Source organism: Triplophysa rosa, linkage group LG4 (assembly GCF_024868665.1).
Source record: "Triplophysa rosa linkage group LG4, Trosa_1v2, whole genome shotgun sequence".
In the NCBI taxonomy this organism is placed as follows: domain Eukaryota; kingdom Metazoa; phylum Chordata; class Actinopteri; order Cypriniformes; family Nemacheilidae; genus Triplophysa; species Triplophysa rosa.
The window spans coordinates 15,914,597-15,935,973 of NC_079893.1; the positions used below are offsets into that span (position 1 = coordinate 15,914,597).

General features: G+C 39.3%; 1 protein-coding gene across 5 annotated transcripts in view; it reads right to left on the bottom strand.

Moving 5' to 3' along the window:
* Positions 1-21,377, bottom strand: part of pspc1 (paraspeckle component 1) — an 81,544-nt gene that overhangs the window by 48,548 nt on the left and 11,619 nt on the right. The window lies entirely within an intron of this gene.

Below are 21,377 nucleotides of genomic sequence, written 5' to 3' on the forward strand. Positions count from 1 at the left end.
GAATACATGTCTGACTCCATCTTTTATACATTGTTCTCAAGTTGTTATCACAGTTCAAACCAATCAGGTTTTACCTGACCTCATCTTCTACCAACCAGTTTTTACATGACATCACTTATTTTTATTAGTCCATCCCCTTATGCCTCGTTACAGTTATATTTCATCCTGCACTTGCTACAGTTATATTTCCGGCCTACCATATTAAGATCTCTGGCCTACCATATTAAGATTTAATTGTAGGGAGCGCTCTCAATAACACATACGTATATCATGTGCTCTTTATCTTGACACCTTTCCGGGGGCTTTCGGACGTCTCAATAACACATACGTATATCATGTGCAATAACACATACGTATATCAAGTGCTTTTTATCTTGACACCTTTCCGGGGGCTTTCAGACGATACATGATTTAACCTTGGTTTTATTAAAAATGAACTCATGGTTTAGTGTGATAATGATAAACAACCCAGCGTTCTTAACCAAACCTCTCTACAAAAGTGTGTGTGGTGTACGTGCAGTTCCTGTCGTAATTTGATAAGATATTTGGTGTGTACACAGGTGTTCAAGTGTTCAAACTCATACATGAGGCCCATAGCCCTTGTTACAATCAGAGAAGTACATGAACTCTATAACTACCTTTAAATGTATTCTTTATATAAGAAAGCTATTTTATATAAGAAAACTCAGTAATATATTTAGAATATAAGAAAAGTCAATAATATGTCTAGAAAAACCACCACACTTCCTAGTCCCCAAAAAAGGCGGGGTTCTTCGCCCTATTCTGGATTTGAGACCGCTGAATCGCGCACTGGCGAAACGCTCATTCAAAATGATAACGGTAAAACAGATCCTAGCGCATATTCGGCCCGGGGACTGGTTTATATCGGTGGATCTAAAAGACACCTATTTCCACGTCCAGATAGCCTATCGTGACAGACGTTTCCTGAGGTTTGCGTTCGAAGGCAGAGCATACCAGTTCGGAGTTCTCCCATTCGGGTTGGCGTTGGCTCCGAGAACGTTCACAAAATGTGTAAATGCAGCGCTTGCCCCTCTCAAGCAGAGTGGAATGCGCATCATGAATTATCTGGACGACTGGCTCGTTATAGCTCAATCGCGAGATGTACTGGAGAACCACAAGCGCCAGCTTCTTGGACACATGGAGAGTCTGGGACTGGCTATCAATGTGCAGAAGAGCAGGCTGTGTCCCACACAGAGCATTGCATTCTTAGGAATGAGTTTGGATTCGCGCTCTATGAGAGCGCGTCTTTCTCAGGAACATGTGCAGTCTTTGGTCAGCGCTCTCGCCTCGTTCAGGCTGGGAAGAGCGGTATGTCTGAAGAGTTTTCAGAGACTGCTGGGGCTTATGGTGGCAGTGGCAGTGATCTGCCGGCTCGGACTTCTGCATATGAGGCCACTTCAGCTATGGCTGACATCCCAGGTGCCGCGCAGAGCGTGGCGCGATAACCGGTTGCGCATCGTGGGGACTCGCGGATGCAGGCGGACGCTGGCCCCCTGGTTCAACACAAGCATGTTCGAGCAGGGAGTCCAGATGGGCAGAGTGGTCAGCAGAAAGGTTGTCACTACGGATGCGGCGTTGACGGGCTAGGGAGCCCTTTGCGACGGCAGACCAGCTTATGGCGCTTGGACGAGCGCTCAAGCGACGTGGCATATAAACTTACTAGAGCTGAAGGCAGTATCTTTAGCTTTGCGAAGCTTCCTCCCTCTAATAAAGGATCGACATGTCCTGGTTCGGAAAGACAACACTACGGTGGTGTCCTATATCAATCATCAGGGGGGCATTCGTTCGCGCTCACTTCAGAGGCTGGCGGAACGTCTCCTTTTCTGGGCAGACGTGAACCTCATGTCGATTCGCACAGTACATGTTCCCAGCAGTCAGAACTGCGGTGCGGACATGCTGTCCAGAGGCGGTCCGGTTTACAGGGAGTGGAGGTTACATCCGCAGACAGTTCGGCTAATCTGGAGCCTGTTCGGAGAGGCGGATATCGATATGTTTGTCTCAGAGGAGAATACGCACTGCCAGCTATTCTTCTCGCTGACGAACATGCCCATGGAGGGGGACGCTCTTTCGAGTCACTGGCCCAAGGGACGGAAGTATGCTTTCCCCCCAGCAAAAATGATGCCACTGGTGCTGCACAAGATCAGGGAGGAGAGAGAGACTGTCCTGTTAGTTGTGCCGAATTGGCCCAACCAGCCATGGTTTCCGGAGTTGGTAGCGATGCTGACGGCTCCTGCATGGCCGATCCCCTTACGGAGAGATCTCCTGTCGCAGGTGAGCGGCCGCTTGTTGATTTGGCCGCTCTTAATGTTCCTGGCATCTTTCTGACGGATGTGTAGTGTTTTTAAAATCTAACTATGGTCTGTTTCACTTGCATGGAGATCTCCCTGAACCCCATGATGTGGGTTCACAGCAACAGCTTCCAAATGCAAACACCACATGTAGAATCAACTCCAGACCTTTAACATGCTTCATTTATGACAAAATTATTTAAGGAAAAGCCCATACATAAAAAGCTGTTTTATTCAACTGTCCAATTACTTTTGGTCCCTTGAAAAAGGGGGGCGCTTCATATTAAAGAGCTGTAATTCCTAAATCCTTCAGCTAATCTGGATGTGAATACACTCTAAATAAAGATGAGAGTGTGCACTTTAAGACAATATCTATTATAAAACTGTAACTCGAAAACATATTGATACACAGCTAAAATAACAAAAAATGTGCCTCTGTCCAAATATTTATGGCCCTAACTGTAGATAAATGCATAAATTGCCCCGCCCCTCGATACTATTGTGTATCGGCAATCCACAGGCTGGCGATAGAACGATCTGACTATAGAGAATATCGCCCAACACTAAATTCCATTCATTATTCCAGCTTCAAAAGTCTGCTTGCTGTCACGGTGATGAATGACAGCGACTTTGCATGTTTGCGTTGTTTTTCTCTATCGAGTCAAGTAAAATAAAACTTCGACTGTTTGCCTTGTTGAACTACAATAATGATTGCTCGTTTAGTGCCATCATGACTAAATCAAAGTTATATTAATAAATACAAAATTTAAATTCTGTAATTCCTAAATCCTTCAACTAATCTGGATGTGAATACACTCTAAATAAAGCTGAGAGTGTGCACTTTAAGACAATATCTATTATAAAACTGTAACTCGAAAACATATTGATACACAGCTAAAATAACAAAAAATGTGCCTCTGTCCAAATTTTTATGGCCCTAACTGTATGAGAAGCTGGATTTTTGGACAAAAACCGAAGCTTACGTGGCTAGAAAATGCTCGTGTGACTGAAATTAGCATTCTATCAGAGTGCAAGTTCAGTGCAGTTGGCAACCTTGTTACTTCCCACTGCAACCTTTTAAACAAGAGAAAGTAAACTTGCTGTAAATCAATATAATTAATCCAAATGCGTCATTGATGCCCACGTGCGCATTATTACTTGATTGCCAAATGGGACCAACTCGTGCCCTGGTTTTAAACCCTCACACGCATAGCAATTCCTGCAAGGAAAAGTCCGAGCCGCGCGCATTACAAGCTCTCTCGTGCGCGGAAACCTCAAACCCCGCACATTATAAACTTTCTCTGGCGTGAGGAAAAGCCTAAGCCCCGCACATTATAAACTCTCTCTGGCGTGAGGAAAAGCCTAAGCTGCATGCATTACAAGCTCTCTCGTGCGCAGAAAACTCAAACTCTGCACATTATAAACTCTCTCTGGCGTGAGGAAAAGCCTAAGCCGCATTACAAGCTCTCTCGTGCGTGGAAAACTCAAACCCCGCACATTACAAACTCTCTGGCTCGAGGAAAATCCAGATCCACGTGCATTACAAGCTCTCTCTTGTGCGGAAAACTCAAACCCCGCACATTATAAACTCTCTCTGGCGTGAGGAAAAGCCTACGCATTGCAAGCTCTCTCGTGCGCGGAAAACTCAAACGCGCACATTATAAACTCTCTCTGGCGTGAGGAAAAGCCTAAGCCGCGTTGCAAGCTCTCTTGCACAAAGAAATGCGCAATTACACGATAGTATCGTCAACCGGAACAACCCTCAATGTAATTAAACATGTTCGTTCAATTGGCGAGACAGGAATAACATGAATGAAACAAATGAGGATTTCATCACAGTCAGGGAGGCAGAAGGCCACTAACAGGTGAGACAAAAGGTTTTATTTTCGCAACTTGTTTACGGACTGAATTTGCTGTGGAATATGTGCCGACCGGGTCGAGCAGGGTCCAGCCCGGTTCGGGTCCAGTTTTCAAATAATATTCGAGTCCAGGTAGTAAATTTATGATTTTTAAAATTATTAGACGGGTCCGGGTCGGACGTGTGTGGCACATTTTTGGACCCGTGAAGACCTCTAACACCCATACATATACATGCCCATAAACCCTCCCCTTGAAGAAATCAGGACAGAAATGGCCAAAAGTGACCCGCCTACCAAAGATAGCTTATAAATCACTCGATATGCTATATTACCAAATATTGAATTCAATCTTTTTTCTCAACTTGTTTTATATCTGGTTTTGTGTTTCTTTTTCAAACGGATTAATCATAGACCTAGTTAATCTGAGTTTAGGCACCTCGGTCTTTAACTGAAAAAAGCATTTTTTTGTGAATAATTTTGGCAATATTAAATAAAATATTACAAAATTTGTTCAAACCAGCCTACTTTAATCTAGACTCATTTGTTTAACCAGGAAGTTTGTTTTGAAATGCTTTGTGTACAAAATAGTCACACTTTTGGTGTTCCTGGGTCAAATTGACCCGCCTACCAAAGAGAGTTTATAAATTGCTCAATATGCTATTTTATCACCAAATATTGGTGATATCAACTTGTTTTCTTTCAGTTAAAACTAGTTTTGTGTTTCTTTTTCGAACTGATTAATAGTAGGCTTCACTGATCTGAGCTAAGGCACCTTAAAAATGGCTGGTCATTGAAAGTAAGTGTGGAAGATCACAAAACTCAGGACCTTTATTTTGAAATGATTTTATTTTCTGAATAAAGGTGTGAAGTAACAATTATGCTATTCCTGTGTCAAATCTGACCATTGTGACATATAAGACAGAACACGTTAACGCTATCATATGGAACATTTCTTAGAAAATAACAATACTGTCATTCCAGTAAGATTTTTTTTCTTATTAGATAAAGTTTGAAAAATTAATGACCACCTGGCTGTGTCTGTCAAATCTGGCAATTGTGACAAACAAAAAAAGAAAACACTGACACTGTCATACAAAGAAAATTTAATGGAGCAACAAAAACTGTATATAGTCTTTATGCATACTGTAGGGCACAAAAGATGTTCCATGAAATAATATATGTCTACGACAGCATTAATGTGTTCTGAGCTAATGTTTTTCAAGTCTAATGGTCAAATTTGAAAGGGAACAGCACAAGTATTACTTTAGACCCCTTTTTCAGAAAATAAAAGCATTTCCAAATAAAGGTCCTGTTTTTGTGATCTTTCACTTTGACTTTCAAAGGCCAGTCATTTTTGACTAGGAACACCTTGTGCAATTTTTAACGAAACAAAAGCATTTTTGCCTAAACTTCCTAATTAAACATTTAAGTAGAGTAGTATGAATTTTTTTCATTCATTTTATTTAATATTTGTAAAAGTATACACAAATAATGTTTTTTCAAGCATACCCTTATCAAAAAGAAGTTTATTCAAGTGTGCTATAATTATACTTCTTTTCAACTTAAAATAGAAAAGTATACTTTCAGTCTACTTCTTATGTACTTAGAAATTCACTTTATGTACTTCTCAGATATATACTTAAATGTACTCTTAAGTATACTTGATTTTACTGAGTGAAAAGTTTAAGTATATTTGGCCTATACTTGTACTTAATCTTTTGACTTCTAAGTATACTTGGCATGTACTTGTGTCTATTCTTTTACTTGAGTAGCCTATTAAATACATTTTTCTCAAAGTTAGTAGTGCTCTTCTTATTATTCAGTTTTCTTCTGGACAAAACTTCGGTGCATAACTTTTCCCGCACCGCACTGTTTGTTGTAGACACATAAATGAGGAGTAAAATTGAGCGTCTTATGAGCAGTGGTGTGCTATGACTTTTATAAGTGATCGTGCATATGATGGCGGTGAAGCTATTAAGCCATGCCCTAGCAATCATTTAGAACAGGGGTTTTCAAACTGGGGTCCGTGGAAAACTTAATAGAACAAAATTAATTGACATAATATATATTTTACCAAATATATTTCTAGGGTAAATATATTAATAACCAAGTCTACATACAGATTTGTGCTTTATAAAAGCGGTTGTAAAGTTTATTTATGCCATTATTTATCCCAAAATACGTTTTGCACGTACAGTACGTTGAATTTAGCAAAATTGGCGCCGCACTGTATGTAACGCTCGTCAAATGATGGAAAGATTTTTGAAGAATCCCGCTACTGCAACGACGAGTTTGTGTCAGTCTGACGCGGTGAACTTTAAGCAAAAATCTAGAAAATTAGACAAACATTACATTACGTTTGGTTTTACATGTACGTTAAAGCAGGTAATCGAGAGACCTCAGTGTGTACTCTGCCAAGAGATTCTCTCCAACGAGTGCATGAAACCATCCAAGCTCAAACGTCATCTACAGTAGAAACATCCCAAGTATAATCCACTGACTATTTTAAACATAAGGAAATGTGTTTCGCTAAGCAGGTTAGTACTTTTCGGCAGCAAGCATCGCTCCCTGAGAGGAGTTTAAAGGCATCCTATTTGGCATCCCTCCACATCGCGACCGTGCTAAAAAGCCGCACACAATCGGTATTATTGTTATTACAAACATTATTATTACCAGCAACTAAAGACATTGCCAGGGAGTTATTGGGAGAGGACGCTGCACTAAAGGTAGATTCTGTGCCTTTGTCGGACAACACAGTGAGCAGACGCATAGGTGACATGGCCAGTGACATTGCTTCGCAAATTTTAGAGCAACTGCGAGACAGTGAATATTTTGCGCTGCTGATGGATGAAAGTACCGATGCAAATCAAGCACAACTTATGGTCTACATTCGTTTCCTCGGACGGGACAGATTTATCGAGGAATTTATGTTTTGTAATAATCCCCTTGAAGGCAGAACCACAGGACAGGATATATTTAATATGATCGATCAGTTTATGACGGACTATTCAGTAGAAGTGGTCTTGGTGTGTTGAAGTGTGCACTGACGGTTCCGCTATGACCGGTAAGAGCAGCGGATTTGTAACGCTGATAAAAGAGAAAGCCCCTGACGCTGTTGCCACACACTGCATGCTTCATCGTGAAGCTCATTGTGGCCAAACGAATGGATGATGAATTGCATCAAGTGCTGAGAGATGTAGTTAAAACTGTGAACTCAAATCACATCCATTGGGTGCAGATTACAAGTGTTTGTTGCGCCACTCAGAAGTACGCTGGCTTTCGTGCAGGGCTATGTTAAGTCGGGTGTGTGCGCTGCACAAGATAAAGAGCTGAGAGAGTTTCTCTCTGGTGAAAAGACAGAACATGCCAAATGTTTTGAAGATGACTCGTGGATACTAAATTTGTCATACATGGCAGATCTCAATGTCCTTAATCAGAGCATGCAAGAGCACAATGTGTACATACTGAATGCACAAGATAAGGTAAGCGCATTCACAAAGAAAATATCTCTGTGGGAAACCAAACTCCAGGAGGGAGTTACATAAATGTTTCCTCTTTACCCAAGAGTGCATCCTGTACCCTGTTCAGTTAATGTAAATATTTAGCAATTTCAGGAATTCAAAAAGCTACAGAAGTTGTAATTTGAAATGCTAAATTGTTCATTCTTATAAGAATCATTTTTGGCTATAGTGAATTTAGTTGTCAAATAATACAAGAACATTGTTATTGAAGAAATTTTAAATGTTGATTTGTTGTAATATGAATTGTATCATGTATTTACAGTATGGAAATGTCTTTGTAAATAAAATTCTTAAGGTGCCTTAATATTTTAGGCAAGGGGATCTTCTGCATTGGAATCATTATATTTGGGGGTCACTGTGATTAAAAAGTTTGAAAACCCCTGATTTAGAGCACCCTTGAAACCACCTTATAACACCTTTGCAATGACCCAGAATGCCTTAGCAACATCATAGCAACCACCTAAAAACACTTAAGCAACCAAGTGCCAAGTTTTGCCACAGCAAGTAAAGTTTATTTTAGTTTAAGTTCATAGTTTTACATCAGAATCTTCATATTTTCTTCTAGTTTTTCAGTCTTATAACTTACATCTTTTAGTTTACACAGTAGCAAGTCTGGTTTGGGTTGGAATAAAATAAATACAAATGAGTGGAACTTAAATGCTTGCTTTAAAAAATATTTTTTTGATTTGACATTTTTTATTTTCTTATTTAACTAAGCAATGACAACTCTGAATTATATAACGTGATTAAATCAACATATTCATTTAACTGTACTTACAAGTGTAAGTGACAAGTGTGTATTGATACTGCTCGTGCGCAGCAGAGATGGCAAAAGTACACACATCCTTTACTTAAGTAGAAGTACAGATACTCATGTTTAAAAGTACTCAAGTAAAAGTTGAAGTACTGACTAAACTTGTTTACTCAAGTAAAAGTATAAAGTATGGGCTCTAAAATGTACTTAAGTAAAAAGTAGCCAATACTACTACCTGTTTTAGAGTCACGCTCGTACCTCACAACTGAACTACCATTATGTAGAACACAAGCATAAAAAAGACTGATGGAATAAATCTATTTGCCACTACCTAGTTAGTGGAAAAAAACACAAATTTATAATACAATTATGATGTAAGATAAGAGTGTAAAGGACAAGCGTATTGATAATAATTGTGACAGAATTCCCTTTGTCTCAAGTTCTCAACCATAATTTTAGCTATTCTTTGTGTTGCCTTCCGCCTTGGTCCGTGGCAGCTTCTTAGACTACTAGCCTATGTCTGCGATGCGTAATAGCCAGGAAATGACTGTTTGGTACTGTGATTGTCAAAACATTTTATAACAGAATTTCACTGCTTTCAATTTTAGATTAACTGTCCCTTTAAATTTTAAGCACAGACCATTCATGGACATATCATTATACAAAGGTTGTAGACACTTGGGAGATCTTGTCAAAAAGAGAAAACTGAGAAATAAAGAGATAATTAATTAGGCAAGTCAATTTACTTGGTAACCATTACTGTTTTTCTCGATTGGTTAAACACATTTCTTGAAATTATGCCTCGCTTTAAAATATTAAATGTTTAGCCTCTTACATTGTACGTTACACTCGTTCAACATTAAAACTGATGTCAGTGTTGCTAGATTAGGTGGATGATTTCCAGCCCAAAGGCTCACTAAAACCCACTCACTCCAACAAAAACCAGCCCAAAATTTTAACTTCCAAAAATAATGTGATAGTATTTTATTGCAATGTCAATCAACGTTGATAAGGATCGTTTTTTATTTCCTTATAATTTTAATCATGACAAGATGAAAAAATATAATAAAAATCAGGAAAATAGATCAAACAAGGCAAATGCATTAAGAAAATTAGAAAATAAGACTAATAGGATATGTCCAGAAACCACTTCAAATGGCAATCAGGAAATTAGCGCATTTTTTTGCAAAAGTGCCCACTATAATTAGTTCATCAAAAGCAACGCAATGAGCAGGTATTTTTCACTCGTTCATGAACTTAACGCACACACCACGATAGCAAAAAACATGCAATTCATACATACTAATGAACAACAGCAACAATAATGCGCTTACCTTAACGAGCTGCCTTAACTTCTGAAAGAACTACAGTACATCTTTCGTGAAGTATATGTTTGTAGAACATGTGAATAGCTAAATAGCTAAATTACATATTTAAAATCTGGTCCTTTCGCGCTAAAAAACCCTACCATTCATGAGTCACCACATGATGCAGAATATCACGCTCGAGATCTGAGAACAGTTACTCTGACTTCTTTGATTTGATTGGTCACCGCTTTGCTCTGTAAACAGTAACTCCCGCCTTCTTACATTTGATTGGCTAGTGGCCACCTCACACAGCGCTTCGGCTTTTAGGCAGACCTATCATTAGGTTGAAAAAGTCACGCAATGACAAGAAATAATATTGATTGTGCATCAAATACAGATTAAAACTAAAGTAACGAGCCTGGTTTGAAAATGTAAGAAGTACAGAAAGTACAGGTATTTGCGTAAAAATGTAAGAAGTGAAAGTAAAAAGTCGTCAGAAAAATAAATAGTGGAGTAAAGTACAGGTACCAGAAAAATCTACTTAAGTACAGTAACGAAGTATTTGTACTTCGTTACTTCCCATCTCTGGTGCGCAGTAACACAGTTCAACCTGTAGGTGGAGTCCATCTGAACACTGATGGAGTGAATGAAAGTGAAGAAGCACGGTGAGGTATGTTGGTGCTTTTCTAACATATTTTTATCTCTGAAGGGCTTAATTTTCATTGTTCAACGACATAACAGTAACGTTAAGTAAATTCCAGTTAACATTACATGATAGGACTGCAATAAAATTTCTCCACTGTGTTGAACTGAGATTAGCAAACTAGCAACTTCTAATTGTTTTGATTATTTGTAGATAAGTTAATGTTGTTATGGGTGTAATATAGACTAGTAGGGAGAGTAAAACATGAATTCCACAACTAGCATTGGTAAGGTAAATTTGGTCTGTTGTAAATGTTTGATTTATAAATAGCTTTTAGTATTACTCAGACTGGATTATGTAGACTAATTTTCACTTTCATTTGCAGAAGTTGGGTTCTGAAACAAGTGGAAGTACACATAGTAAGTATCGTGTTGCATACTGGCATAAAACATAAAATCTACCAGAACCACTAATTTGTGTCAGTTTGTTTCATTCAAGTCATACAATGGATTAAAAAAAATCACTCCTAGTCTGTATATCAGATCTTTAGAAATGCAGCTCGGCCAATCAGACTGTTAAGATCAGAACAAACTTTGATTTATTCTGAAATGTAATGCCTATCAAATGCTAAAAGACTCAAACACTGCTTTGTGAATTCTTCTTTATATGAAAGAACTATATAATTTGCTGTATGGTTTACCATACTATTTATTGTTTTCTCTTATAACTTTATACTCAATATTTCCATTTTTTCTCTGTTACTTGTACAAAAATGAATATGCTTCTGATTCTTTAAATGGCATGTACACTTGTTCATATTTGTAATGTAAGTATGATTGTAATATTGTTTTTATTTCTTACAGAACTGTGATTGTGTCAAACCCAATCACCTGTCGGAGAGAGACACGTACTGCATTTGGAGGCTTCTAAAAGTGATTGTTTTAAAAGACATTAATGGATGACCTTGAAAACCTTTCACATACAGTGGCTTGCAAAAGTATTCAACCCCCTTCATTTTATTCACATTTTGTTATGCTGCTGCCTTATCTTAAACTACTTTAAATGATTATTTTGTACATTAATCTACACTCCATGCACAATAATACAAAACAAAAAACTGATTTTTGACAGCTTTGCAAATTTATTAAAAATAAAAATAAAAAATAAGTACATTGCATAAGTATTCACACCCTTTACACAGAAAATGGTTAAAGCGCCTTTACAGACTCAAATCTTTTTGGGTATGATGTGAAAAGCTTTACACATCTGCATTTGGCAATTTTCTGTCATTCTTCTCCTCAGATTCTCTCAAACTCTGTCAGGTTGGATGGAAATCATCAGTAGACAGACATTTTCAGGTTTCTACAGAGAATGTTCAGTTGGGTTCAAGCACTAGCTGGGCCACTCAAGGACATAGACAGAGTTGTCCATAAGCCACTCTTGCATTGTTTTAGTTGTGTGCTTAGGATCATTGTCATGTTGGAGAATGAACCTTCTGCCCTGTCCGAGGTTCTGAATGTTCTGGGCTAGGTTTTCATGATCATTATCTCCGTATTTTGTGTACAGTCCCTGAAGCTGAAAAACACCCCCACATCATGATGCTGTTTCCACTACACTTTACTGTTAAGACGGTATTGTACAGGTGTTGAGCAGTGCTTGTTTTTCTCCAGACATGATGCATCAATCTGAGATTTATCAGACCAGAATATCTTGTTTCTGACAGTTTGAAAGATTCACAGCAGTTCCATCGAATAATGGAATGCATAGTCGATATAAAAAACTGGATGAGTAACAACTTTTTATTACTGAACTCGGACAAAACAGAAGTGTTACTTATTGGACCGAAAACTGCTATAAGTAACAACCAAGAATACTGCTTAACTATTGACGGATGTTCCATAAAACCCTCGTCGTCAGCAAAGAATCTTGGCGTTCTATTCTATAGCAATCTGTCATTTGAGAGCCACTTCACCAACATCTGTAAAATTGCATTTTTCCATCTTAAGAATATATCTAAACTACGTCATATGCTGTCAATGTCAGATGCAGAGAAGTTAATTCATGCATTCATGACATCAAGATTAGATTACTGTAATGCACTGTTAGGTGGTTGCCCTGCAGACTTATTACAAAAACTCCAACTGGTCCAAAACGCGGCAGCTCGAGTTCTTACACGTACAAAAAAGTATGAACATATTAGCCCGGTTCTGTCAACCTTGCACTGGTTACCTATAAAGCATCTCGTTAACTTTAAAATCTTGCTTATTACCTATAAAGACCTACATGGTTTAGCTCCTCAGTACTTGAATGAACTCCTTTTCTATTACAGTCCTTCACGTGCATTACGCTCTCAGGCGTCCTGTCAGTTGGTAATACCTAGAATTTCAAAATCAAGTGCAGGTGGTAGATCCTTCTCCTATCTAGCGCCTAAACTTTGGAATAGTCTTCCCTGCACTGTCCGGGAGGCAGACACACTCTGTCAGTTTAAATCTAGACTAAAGACGCATCTTTTTAATCTTGCATACACTACTCTTCCATAATATAAATCTTCAGAGGGTTTAGGCTGCATTAGTTAGATCAACCGGAACCAAAAACACAACTGATGTACTTGTTGCATCAAAGAGTACAGAACAGTACTCTACTCTCAGCCAGTCTTGTCTCATTGTTCCAAGGTTACCACAGCGAGCAGGATGCAGTTCATGGCCTGACCTGATGGTAGAGTCGGAGAATGGGAAGTGGGGACCTGACAAGAGCTGAGATGATAGAGCTGGATAAAGAAGGACGCTGGTCTCTGACGGTCCTGACAAATGATCCTAGGCTTCACCACAAAACTTTCAAATGCTATTAGATTATTAATGATAATCTTAAACTACAATTTATTTATTATTAAGTTTATTTATTTTATTTAGCCTTGTTGTGCAAGTTCTCTGGAGCTTGTGCAGAGGCAGCAGCTTTTTGCCAGAGGGAAACTGGAATCCCCTGGTTGGGCCTGGGTTCCCCTGAGGTTTTTTTTCTCGATTAGAGTTTTGGGTTCCTCGCCACCGTTTGCATACTGTTTTGCATCTGCCTGGCTGGGGGGGCTGCTTTAGAATTTTAAAGTTTTACTTAATTAATATTGCATATAGGAATTTATAGTCTGTTATATTTGACCTGTGCTTCTCTCTCCTTTATCTTAAATGTGTGCTCTCACTGTGCGTGCGTGTCTTTGTGTGTAGGTATACTTGTCTGTGTACGTGTGTGCGTGCGTGCGCGTTTGTGTGTGTGTGTATGTGTGTTAGTACGTGTGCGTATTGTGTGTGTGGAGTGTTTTGTATGTGGGTATGTCTGTCTTCTTTGTTTTCACCTTTTACTTGTTTTTGCAGGTACAACTTAAATTGTTTTGCTTATAGTCAATGCTTATGTCTTATGTACAGCTGCTTTGTAACAATGAAAATTGTAAAAAGCGCTATATAAATAAAGTTGAGTTGAGAGTTGAATAAAATGAAGGGGGTTGAATACTTTTGCAAGCCACTGTATATGATATATGCTCTGTTATATGTCAAATATATATATGCCTGTAACAAATATTTTGTACAGATATTACATGTGACCACAAATGAATGTTATGACTCTCTTATGTTATTATTTTTTGTATTTACCATATAGAAAAGTTTTCTATTTATTACGTCTATTGCATCATTTTCTGTTTTATACTTCTTTCACTACTTATTATATTAATATACTTATGATATTAATATGTATTTGTAAAGCTTTTAAAGATTTAAATCCTGCTATAGAAATACATTTGAATTGAAGAAAATTGAATTTACTTATTTTGTTGGTTAGCTTTCTTCAAAATCTGATACGTATGTGTTTTTCTAATATTTTCCTAGTAAGGTGAACGCTAATATGTTAATGTAATTAATGATTTTGAGTCACCTGTACATGTACAGTCAGAGGTATATTACAACTATTTCAAGTGCAAAAATAATATCTAAATAGTATGTTCATAAAAATACAAGCAAGTAGTAGTTTACCAAGAATACACTTTGAAGTGTACTTATAAATGTACTACAAGTATTGATCTAGTTAACTATCAGTATATCTGCAAGTTCACCTAAAGAAAGGGTACAAACATACTTTAAAGTTTACTCTCAGTAAACTACTACATTATTAAAAGTGTACTTTTATGAATGACGACTGTGCTACAAGTAATGAACTAGTATACTACCAGTACACCTAAAGATAACCTACAAGTACACTTGCAGTATAAAAACTACTTAACTTATAGTTAACTGGGAGTAAACTTCAAAGTGTACTTTCATAAACTAAACATGTGCTAAAAGTTTTGAACTAGTAAACTACCAGTACACCTAAAGATAACCTACAAGTACACTTGCAGTATAAAAACTACTTAACTTATAGTTTACTGGGAGTAAACTTCAAAGTGTACTTTCATAGACTAAACATGTGCTAAAAGTATTGAACTAGTAAACTATCAGTATACCAACAAGTTTACATGGAGTATAGTTGTAGTACAAATGAAAACCTAATTGTAAACTTGTCGTGTACTCTACTGTACTGTACATTTCTAAACTAAAAAGTGGGCCAATTTAGTCCCAAGCGGTATACACATAGTACATTTTCAAGCGTACTACTAGTCCATTGATATTAGTATACTTAATACATAAAGTATACTTAAAAATATGCTTGAACTTTACTTAAGTATACTTAAAAAATGAACTTCAAGTATACATCTTTTTGATAAGGGTAACTAAGGTGCGTAAGCTCAGATCAATGATTAATCAGCTCAAAAAAGAAACACTGAAATAAAACAAGTTGACAAAAAGAATGAATCTAATATTTGGTGATAATATAGCATATCGAGAGATTTATAAGCTCTCTTTGGTAGGCGGGTCACTTTGACCCAGGAACACCACAAGTGTGATTCTGTGCCATTTTGTACACAATTAAAGCAATTCAAAACAAACTTCCTGGTTAAACAAATTAGTCTAGATTAAAATAGGCTTGTGTGAACATCAGTGCAAATTTTTGACATATTTTATGTAATATTGCTAAAATTATTTACTTAATTTTTTCAGTAAAAGACTGAGGTGCCTAAACTCAGATTAACTAGGCCTACCATTAATCAGTTTGAAAAAGAAACACAAAACCAGTCCTAAATGAAAGAAAACAAGTTGACAAAAAGATTGAAACCAATATTTGGTGACAAAATTGCATAACATGTGATTTATAAGCCGGAAAGACCACAAGTGTAACAAGGTGTGGGAAAAAAAACACAAAAAAGCAACAAAAAATACACTCTTTTGTGAGAGGTTGTTATAGACTTTGTGAACAAATTTCAGTCCAATCCAATAACATTAACTAGTATTTTTGGGTAAAATATTATATTTTTGGGTCAAAATTACCCGAACACAACATGAGTGTTAACAGTAAGTTTCCAAGTAGTTTGTGAAATTCTTAACTTACTGTAAAGTTAATAAACAATTATCCCATAAGTTTCCCTTTCAAAATAAGTCCAAAATAAAATTAACCCCATCCCTTAACACTGACATATCGTCGCTGTCGGGCGGAATCCTCATATCTCCAAAACCATTATTTTTCAGGAAATTAAAAAACTGCATTTTTTTTTAAGTTATTAAACAATGTATCGTTAAAGTTGGTATTATACCTTATATTGTTATCATATACTGTAGTGTACCAACATTAACACAACATTTCCCCAAAACCATGTTTAATTGGAGATACAAGGTTTATGACTTGGGAGCAGGGTAGGGCTGCTCGATTATGACAAAAAACATAATCACAATTATTTTGGCCAATACTGAGATCCCGATTATTTAACACGATTACTCATTAACTTTTAAAACAACATAGAAAATAAATAACTTTGCTTTTAAACTGTGAATTCAATTGAAAAATAAATGTAAAGAAATAGCACAGCTGAACCACTGTAAAGAAGGGGGTGCGCTGTGGATTTATACCACGAGAAAAGAGAGGATCCTTGCAAAATGGAATGTGGCACAATAATCGTTTTAACTCAATTATTTTGTATATGTAATTGTTGAAGCCAAAATTTGACGATTACGATCATTTTTCGATTAATTGCACAGCCCTAGAGCAGGGAGATACGAGATTACGTTGTCATTGATAAGAATGGTACGGACACAGACGTCGCTGCTGCCAGCAGTGTTCATCAAAGTCTGCGGTCACATTGAGCCTTTTGACAAGAGATGAGGCTTTAAAAGCTAATGAAAGCTAATGATTGTGGTTACATACATCTTCCTAAACTCTATTTTAAACGTTACAGCTATGAGTGATGCAATACCAAAATAAAACGTTAAACAGGCTGTCTAATATAGGCGGAAATTAATCTGCACGCAAATAAAGTCTGCGGTCGCGTTGAGCCTCTTGACAAGAGAAAAGGCTTCAATAGTTAACGAAAGCTAACGACTGTGGTTACATACATCTTCCTAAACTCTATTTTAAAGGTTTAAGAACTATAAGTGATGTAATACAAAAAACGATGAGCTGACTAGGCTGTCTAATAGGCGGAAATTAGCTGAATCTGCTCGCAAACTTACCTTCGTGGCTCATGGGCTTCCTTCTGCACCGAAGCATTACAGCTATCGATTTTTAACAAAACAGACCTACTCAAATGTATCTAACCTAACTATTTTCACTCGTTATTGTCTAAAAAACCTTCAATCAGGAGACGTAATGCCGAGAAGCTCCCGCGGAGTGAAGAAGAGGTGGCGTTACGAGACTTCTCAGACAGCTGAAGTGTCCAATGGAGTTAAGAGATTTGCTCTCAAGCTATTTTCAACACTTTAGATTGGTTAATAATTTGTAAGAATAACAGACCCACATGGGGACTGACCAATAGCATCGATTTGTGAAAAAATATGAAATAGCCCAAATTTGGACATAGGAGGTTTCCGCCCGACAGCGACGATATGTCACTCATGCTTATAACGTCGGTCACATCAGCATAGTTTTAGTAATGTACAGTCAGTAATTTCCCAGCAAACACAGTACGTTCTGACGACGTCGCCAGTTCGTCATCATTTGGTCACTATGACAAAGGGATGGGCGATATTATATCATTTGCGATATACCGGTATAAATTCTCCCCACGATAGTAATTAAGTCTACCCGCGATATAAATAATAGATAAATCCTAGCGAAAATGGGTATAGCGGAGGGTGGACGTGAAGCTGAGAAAGAGTTTGCACTAAAAGAGGAGCTCTAACTCTTGTGAAGGATGGCACTGTGGATGCATCTGAGTTAATGTTTAGTTTCACTTTCCTTTTATTTCATTTGTTTGTTAAGTATTTGTTGATAGTCATAAAATACATTAAAACACCACAACATTTAGTTTGGCTAAAAGTCCTCATTTAAACATTCGTTAGATGTTATGCGCGCGTGCGCATTGCACAAATTGTTTAATATGATTTCTTGTCTAGTGATGTCCTGATCACTTTTTGTTCCCCCGATCCGGGTCATTTTATTTCAAGTATCTGCCGATCCGAGTCCCGATCCAATACTTGTATTTTCCTAGTGCTAGGTGCACACGCCAGGTATATTAAGGTTATTGAAATATAACTATTTAACATTTCAGCATACCAATAATATTGCCTAACATATTGTAGCAAACATAATGACAGTATTAATCTTTTCAACTAATTCAAAGTTTGTCCTCATGAGACAGAATAACAGAGCTTCAGTTGACACAGTCTCACAATTAAAAGTCAACACAATACTGCAAGTTCACTCTGGGGTACTCACATATAAGCATATCTTTGAACTTTCACAAATAAAGGGAAAACAGCATCTTTTTCGTTTTAGCGGACAACCGCTAATGCTTCTCATCTGTATCATTAAGTTTGTTGTAAAGCTCCGGTAGAGCGCTGTGTGAAGTAAGAAATCAGACTCTAACCTGTGTTCTCTATCACAGCGTCACAGAGCTGAGTGAACTCACTGTATCCGTCCACTTTTTTGAGGGTATTTAATTGTTATTATTGAACAAAGCTCCATTGCTAATGCCTTGCGGAATGCTCCCGCTGCTGACATTACAAGCGACTGCTCCACTGCTCTTGTATTTCCACACTGGCACAGCTCGCGCTCTCGTTTACGAAACTTGCTTGATGGCAGAGGTGATCGGAAATTATCTAGCAAAATATAGCCGATCCCGATCAGGTAAAAAAGGCTTTGATCAGCCCCCGATCCCGATCGGCTCGGGACATCCCTATTAATTAATCTGGTCATTTTTATTTATTTTATGGAAAATGTATGATCAGAGTAAAATCTGTTATAATGTCAAGACGGATGCAATAAATCTGGTCATTTTTATTTATTATATGGAAAATGTATGATCAGAGTAAAATCTGTTATAATGTCAAGACAAATGCTATAAATCCGACTTTTCACAGATATTAAACAGGAGTTTAAATAGATACAACAATTAAAACTGTGTTTCTATATATTTAGTGCGTGTGTCTAATATGTCTGCAAAGAGCTCTCATCATTTAAACATTAAGGGTCATTTTGTTTTACCTCACTGCCTGATATATTACTTTAGCAGTTTATTTATATTATTTCTTCACTTTATAAGTTACATATGTGAAAATAAACACATATTTTAGTGATTTTCGATCGATTTGGGGGCGTTTAAATGAACAGACCTTGATGTTTGTGAGTGTGACTGAAGAAACTTTTGATTGTTGTATCTTAAAAACTGACATCCTGCTAAACTTATTTAGTATGATAAGAATATAATGTTAACCTAAAGATCATGTTTATTCATCCCTGTCAATAAATATCTGCTTTAAATCCTCTTTATTTCGTGTTGAAGTCTTTGGTTATTTATGTCATTTACTTAAGTATATAAATAAAATATCTGATTGTGATGTACAGTGTTGTTTTGAGTTTTATTAATCGTTATACTGTGCTTTTTACATATCTGAATAGAGAATTACTCCAATTATGCATAACATTTTATTTTTAACACGATTAAATCACAAATTTTAATCCTCCATGTGAGGGATGGTATGTGTTTAGATAAAATTACACTGTAAAAAAAGTCTGTGAAAACTACAGTAAAAATGTCATGGCTCTGCTTCCTTAGTCATGTTTTTCTTGGTCCTGTAGCAGAGCCATGACAAAGTCTTTGGTTATGTGTGGAGAGAAACATATTATTGTCCGTTTGACAATAATATACGTTCTCTCCAGTGTCTTGTCATTGACCCCATTCCTCTCGTTTCCTCGTTATCTTTCCCTGAGTGTTTAATGTCCCACACTTGCCCCATGTCGTTATCCCTCGTTTGTCTTCCCTATATATACCCTCTTGTTTCTTTGTCCTGTGCTCTTGTATTGCGTGAACTGCGTTGTGTTGGATGGTGTTGTGTTCATGTTCGTGCGTTTACCCGTGTTCCTGATCATGTTTTGTGAGTTTTGTGCCTGATATTATTTAAGACGTTTGGTCGTGTCCTTGAGTTTAGTTATTTGTCTTGTTTTCATTTTGCCCCCTCGTGGGAAGTCTTTTGTTTTATATTTATTCCTTAGTTCTGTTTTCCCCCATTGTGGGTGTTTTTTGTTCTGTTTTGTTGTTAAATAAATATATCTGTTAACCCCTTCACTGCCGTTGCCTGCATTTGGGTTCTTCCACGCCCTATCGTGACAGAATACACGAGCCATCAGAACCCAGCGGGCAGCAAGATGGATGGCACGGCGTCGTCCTCACGGTCCGCTCAAGCCCGCTTGCTGCTAGGTTTCCGCCAGGGGAACTACGGGAACCGGGAGTTCACCGGGGCATCTCGGCGGTGGCGAGAGGCGCTGAGTTCAACGAGGCAGAGTTGAAGACGATCTTCAACTGCTGCCTCACTCAGCGCCTCACCCCGTCTGAGAAGAGGCTGCTGGGTCCCCTAGGGTTCGCGGACAATGGTCAGGTTCGTGGCCAACCGGGACGATCCCGGGGGTGGGGTTCCACGTGGGACTTCCACCTCGCGGTCGATCACGCCGGAGGGCCTCGACCTGCTGCCGCTCCCGGGGGGACTCGGTACCCTCCGGCTTGAGCTCCACGGTCCCCGTTCACTCTGGTGGCGCCAGGTGGGCGGGAGAGGGGGGATCCGGGGATGACGTCGGCGACTCCTCCGCTGCGGAACTCCCTCCGGTCCCCACGGATTCGCCAAGTCGGCTATGGATCCGGTGGTGCGGAGAAGGAGGGAGAGGCGCAGCGGAGGAGCGTCCACGTCCGGTGCAGCCGGCGTCCAGTCCGGTGCAGCCGGCATCCAGTCCGGTGCAGCCGGCGTCCAGTCCGGTGGTCCAGCCGGCGTCCAGTCCGGTGGTCCAGCCGGCGTCCAGCCCGGTGCAGCCGGCGTCCAGTCCGGTGCAGCCGGCGTCCAGTCCGGTGTCTGCCGGTGTCCAGCTGGTCAGCCGTGCCCAGTCCGGTGTCCAGTCGTGTCAGTGTCGAGTCCAGCCGGTGCAGCCGGCGTCCAGCCGGCGTCCAGCCCTGTCCAGCCGGCTCTCAGCCTCCAGCCGGCGTCCAGCCGGCGTCAAGCCAGTCCGGCCTTCCAGCCGGCGTCAAGCCATGTCCAGCCGGCCTTCCAGCCGGCGTCAAGCCATGTCCAGCCGGCCTTCCAGCCGGCGTCAAGCCATGTCCAGCCGGCCTTCCAGCCGGCGTCAAGCCATGTCCAGCCGGCCTTCCAGCCGGCGTCAAGCCATGTCCAGCCGGCCTTCCAGCCGGCGTCAAGCCATGTCCAGCCGGCCTTCCAGCCGGCGTCAAGCCATGTCCAGCCGGCCTTCCAGCCGGCGTCAAGCCATGTCCAGCCGGCCTTCCAGCCGGCGTCAAGCCATGTCCAGCCGGCCTTCCAGCCGGCGTCAAGCCATGTCCAGCCGGCCTTCCAGCCGGCGTCAAGCCATGTCCAGCCGGCCTTCCAGCCGGCGTCAAGCCATGTCCAGCCGGCCTTCCAGCCGGCGTCAAGCC